We start from the raw sequence: 6187 nt of genomic DNA, 5'->3' as shown, positions 1-6187 counted from the left end.
CTTTTCTTGAGAAAATATTTGAAATTTGAGATTTTTGAGCGGTTTAATTAAAATTTACCAAGGTTGACTAAATTTGATTTTTCAAGTGGGATCAAGTTTGACTTTTCTTTGAAAATGGTTTTTGTATAAAGCTCGTTGATATAAGTTCGTAAACTAGTGGTACACCCGATTATAAGTTATAGATTAAAAGTTACAATTTTGTAAAATTTCACATGTGGTATAATTTTTTTAGTATCCAAGCTGTACATTTTGTATTATTGTGGACGCAAATTCTATACAAGGCTTAGAAATTTGTGCCTAGGGTTTTTGTATTCTTGAGATTCTCCTAAAAGTTTGAATTGCCAAAATACCCCTCATAAAATCCAAAATTCGTAAAAAACTATAAACCCCACTGGAAAACACCTTGTACAACCACTAACCACCATAGGTTTTTTACGATTGACTTATCTCCAGCCTCTTTTGCTACATACACTATCTAGTCAGGAAGCCCATAAAAAATCTAGTCATAACCTAAAATTTTATGGCCATTGATCGATGGACATGCTGGGATAATAAACTTTTTCCTAAAGATGGTAGCTTTGCTTCTTGTCAAGATTTGGATATTTCTCGGCTGTTTTATGCCACACACACACACTGCCTAGAAGGATTGCCCACATCAAGATTTGTTGATAACCAAAATTTCAAGCCATTTGGATCAGCAACGTGCCAACAATCATTGTTGCTGATGACAGAGCTCCAACCAAACTCCACTCCAACATTTTCCAACCAACCTAGGCCCAATGCCACCCTATTCTACCCATTTTAACCCTCTTAATTCCATATCTTATGTTTGTTCATTATGATTCTTTCCAATTTAAAAGATACAAGCTTCAAAGCAAGTTTTTGGCGGTTTTTTGAGTACCAAAATGTAATTATGGCAAGGTGAGTTCATCGTTATAATCTTTATCTCATGGGCTTTCCAATTATATATTGTTTGCATTTTTCAACACCGTTTTAGTAGTTTTCTAATTTTTGGTTAAGTTAAATAAATTGGATAATTATGAGATAAAATTGGAATATAATGAACCACCTAGGACCAAATTCAAGTTGTAAAAGTGTAATTAGAGTTTATTAGGACATATTGGGTGTTTCAATTTTATTAATTAGACCTAAATTGAAAAACCTTAATTTCTAAGGTTAGGGTTTTCAAAAAATTTTGGAAAATTGATACCAAAAAAATGGGATTACAAAGTTGTAAGTGCAAGTTTGGCCTTAAGTATGTAACCACGATTTTATTTTATCGAATTATGATACCTAATTGGGGAACTTTGTAAATATTTTAGTCATTAGAATGGAAATTGGAGGCAATCTGACTGCGGATTATGAGTGAGCTGCATTTCTGTGAGTAAACTTTATTTTCTAAAATCATTTTAAGAATTCTGTGTTTGATTTTATATGATCTATAAATTATCTTATTATTATTATTTATGAAATTATTCAAATTATATGCTTTATTACATGATATGAAAGAATTATTTTGAATTAGCATGTTATGGTATGTAAAATGAATGGTTTGGTGTAAAAAATTTTGATGTGTGGTTATTCTTGGATATATATATATATATATATATATATTATATTGGATATTATAAGAATATTGGATACTATATGTATATGGATTTGTTGGATTATGATTACGTGCGTTTATTTGACCATTCCCTGCTTGATTATGTAATTTATAAGATTAGATAAGAGGTTCCGATTTGCGATGCCTCTGAGACGTCGAAGGTTGCATTGATAGTTTCCCCTCTACTGGTAGTTGATGACATACTAGGACGCTAGTTGTGATCATGCAATAAATTATGATAATACATATGGTATACAGGGATATTGTTGGTAGATTATGGATACAATATATGTTTATATATTTTATATAGTTTTGACTACCAATATTTAGAAATTATGATTTGTAAAAATATTAATTATTCATGAGGTGACAGATATTTCGCATTTTAATTTTCTTATTTAAAGTTTTACAAAATTGCTATGCCTTGGGGATAGTTATGAATTTTGCAAAAATTATTTATCAAAACAAAATAACTTTCAAATAATGAAAGTAAAGTCTTTAGAGAAATGATTTTTTTTTTTAAATAATACTTATTTTCATAATATTTTATTTGTCACTCATTAAGCCTGTTTCATAGTTTCGTATTTTAAATTGTTACCATAGGCCTCAGTTGTTATTGCATACATTAAGTTCAAGCATTTTCATTATTCTTATGTTAAATACACTGTGGATGGATTTGTTCTTTTCCCTAACTCTAATGATAGTAAATATTTTTTATTTCGTGGATTATGAAATATGCATTACATTGAATATTTTAGATATTTTGCTTTTATTTATTTGTATTTTTTAGATTGCTATAGCAATCTAATTTGTTTGATTTTTTTTATTAATAATTTTATGAAACTTCTAATAATAATGTTTATGCCATTTTATCTGTACTGTTGGATTATATTTAATTTACAAGAAATCCATTAAAATTTCAGTACTGATTCAATTCAGTGTAGTATATAGGCAAGATAATCTCATATATTCAAAAAGGATTTCAAAAATGATTCTATCATATAAATATAACTAAATATAAACTAATAACATAATAACTCTATATTCATATTAACAACTAATTTTAATATCTAATTGGTAAATAATTGCTATATAAAGCACCATTTGAGATTATACTGAAAAATAATTTTTAAAACAAAATTCCTAATTCTCTCCCAACACAAAACTACAAATAAAATACCATGCATGTTCAAGAATCATGTAGATTTATTTATTTATTTTTGAAGCATCAATTAACTAATGGGTCTATAAGAATTAAAATATACCTAGTTTTCATTATTGTTCGTCCTGGGTGCGAAGGTAAAGAAAAAACAAATGGAATAATTGGCTTGCATTTCAAGAAAGTTGATGAAATTTAATCTTATATTCTTATACATCTGGCTTTTCTCTTTGTCTCTGGAAAAAGGTACCGAGAGCAAGATCTATTCTATCCTTTTCCTTACTTGGAAATGGGTTTCTTTAAATAGAACGTGGCATAAAGGGCATGCTTGCTTGATTTGCCTCCAAAACCAGTCATATCATGTGCAAGTGGAAGGGCTTACTTTAAACTAGGAAATTCCCACCAATCAAAACCTAAACAAATGAGCTCCACTCGTTGGGTCACTCACTCTCAACAGATACTCCCTTTTATGTTTTCTGATGGGATGGGTGGAACATCCAGTGCCCAATAAATTATCCAATTAATTAATTAATTAACTTTCTAATTAAATTACAAAATTTTTAAATAATACTAAAGCTATCCGACAATATATTAATATATTATTAATTAATAAATTAATATAATATAAAATTATTAAAATTGAACAAAATAAAAAAAAATATATCGCATGATTTGATATTTAAAATTTAATACATTAATTTGGTAATTCTAATAACTTAATTAAAAAAAGTGATTCTATTATTATTAAATTTGTTCATATAATAGGTACATGAACAATGTAATATCACATTTCATCATAATCATACACTAAATAATTATTTATAAACTTTATATTAATATTTTATATGAGTATAGATTGTTCAATTTATTTTAATGATGATAATTTAAAATGATACAAAATAATAGATTTTAAAATTTTTTTTCAATAGTATCCTACTTGTTATTTATTTATTTTTTCAAATTTTTGTTGTTGTTGTTGAAAGGAGAGTCATAATAATAAAAAACGAAGGCAAACAAATACGGAAAGGTTCGCTGTCTCGGATTCAGAAAGTAGTTAGGAAGCCACCTTCTTAAATCATCAAATCTACAAATTGTTTGGAAATTAAATTAAAATATATATATGTATATGACCAGAATAACCATCCAAAAGACCCACTTGTTACACGTAATACATTCTCATTTATTAGCACAAGAATATGGATTACCGTATAATTATTTTTTAATTTTTAGAGGATGGAATAGCACTTGGTTTCATGATTTCAGTACGTTGTATCTAGCCCATTAAATTGTCCATTAACTTTGTTATACTCTACAATCCGCATTACGAATATTTGACTTTCTAATAATTACTTTTAAAATTTATTTTTATAGATGGGTCATTGTTATGTTTCTTTGTTAACATTTTATTATACATTTTTTTTTTAATAAAGTGTGGTTATAACTATTTGAGTAATTATTTTACTATATATAATTAAAAATAGTAAAGCATATTTGGAACAGGAAAATTAACAATAAAAGATGTATCCGCACTTGGATTAAAAAATAAAACGTACATGATTTGTTTTGATTTATTTTTATTTTTATGAAAAAGAAAAGATGTACACCTTTTGATTTCTTTTTGATTCTCAAATGCAAAAAGATTCCATAACCCAATAATATGCCACAGCAATGAATCATGCACTATTACATAGTATAATTAATATTGAAGATCTACAGTATAATCTTATTGAAAAACATATATGTAGTATAAAATGGCAATATTCTATGAACGATTGTTAAGAATATTTATTTTATTTACCATTGGGCCAATTGTTAATGAAATGAAAAATACCTAAAAATTGTATTCTTCATTTTATTTTTCATAAAAGTAACATTAGTAGTATCAGATAATGATAATCAATTACTTGGTAAACATATTAGGAGACTTCTTGGTTCCTTTATCTAATATTCTTTCCATAAACTTTGGATTTTTTGCTATTGGCAAACTTGGATTTTCTTTTATAAGAGAAAAAAAAAAAAATTGCCTTGACTCAAAGTTAGCAAATTGTTCATTAGCATTAGCAACCAATACTAACAGTATTCCAACCATCAATCTCATAAATCAAGGTTGAATTAGTACGTCTTTCAAATCTATATTTATAAATATGCATTTAATATATCTTTATACTAAATCTAAAACAATAAAATAAAAACAATTAATTACATGGTAAACACATTAATAGACTTTTTAATCCCTCTATCATTATTCTTTTCATAGACTTTCGATTTTTTCTATTATCAAATTTAGGTTTTTTTATTTAAAAAAAAAAAAAAAAACTTGCCTCGACTCAAAGCTAACAAATGATCATTAGCATTATCAACCAACCTTATTAATATTATAACCATCAATCTCATAATCAAAATTGATTTGATATATCTTTTACATTTATATTTATAAATCTTTGATTTAAGAGAACTGTGGAGAAAAATTATTGTGAATAATAAAAAAGTTTCAATTTTTATTTTATTTTCTAAAGGATAATTTAAAAATAAATTTGTATATTCTTAATAAGGGATTTTGACAGGATGGAAATTTAATTTTCATCCTATATTGGAATTATTAACATAAAAAATGCTAAAAGAGTTTTACTTTTCAAATAAAATCGATTTCATTCATTAATTGATGTGTATGTTTTTTGGGCCTGCGATATCAATGGTGATCCGAGCAAAATATAACCCTTTATCAATTTTTTATGTGTTTTAGAAAATAAAAAATTGTTTGATAGCGAACAATAAAATTATATTAAATAGATTTTTTTATATAAAAAACTTGTTTAAAATAAATAATTTTTGCAATACGTTTAAACTAGATTATTAGTTGGAGGGGGAAAAAAAGAAAAAAAAAAGAAAAAAGAAAAAAGAAAAAATGATGATAAAAAGAAAATGTCATCACGCATACCGAGTGAGAACAATATTACGATTAAAAATCCAAAACACATTAAAAGCCAAAAATCTCAGCGAAACAGCTTTACGGTATCAGCTCCAACAACCATCACATGCCGTTATAGAAAGAACCAACATAAAAAATTGTAATAAAAAAAAAAAAAAAAAAAAAGCCATAAAATTGGGTAGGCCCAAAACTGTCAATTAGACAAATCAGGAGGGTAGTATCGTACTTTCAAAACCGCAGTTTCCCAAGGACGATATTCCATCTTTTCTCGCACAAATTTTATAATCGCCAGCAACTTTCAGCGACCCGGGGGTGGTGAACCAAAAACGCTAGCCTACGCCTAGGTGCGCACTGCGCCACTCTTTCCATCCCTGACACTAACGCTCACGTGTCGCAACTACTTTGGTATTAAATTTTACGTGTACTCCTCAGAGATAGGGTGTGCATTTAGCATTAAGTGCACGTTAGCTTTCTGTCCATTTTCATATATATA

This window comes from Ziziphus jujuba, chromosome 5 (genome assembly GCF_031755915.1).
Source record: "Ziziphus jujuba cultivar Dongzao chromosome 5, ASM3175591v1".
Taxonomy (NCBI): domain Eukaryota; kingdom Viridiplantae; phylum Streptophyta; class Magnoliopsida; order Rosales; family Rhamnaceae; genus Ziziphus; species Ziziphus jujuba.
This window is presented reverse-complemented; position numbering follows the sequence as displayed.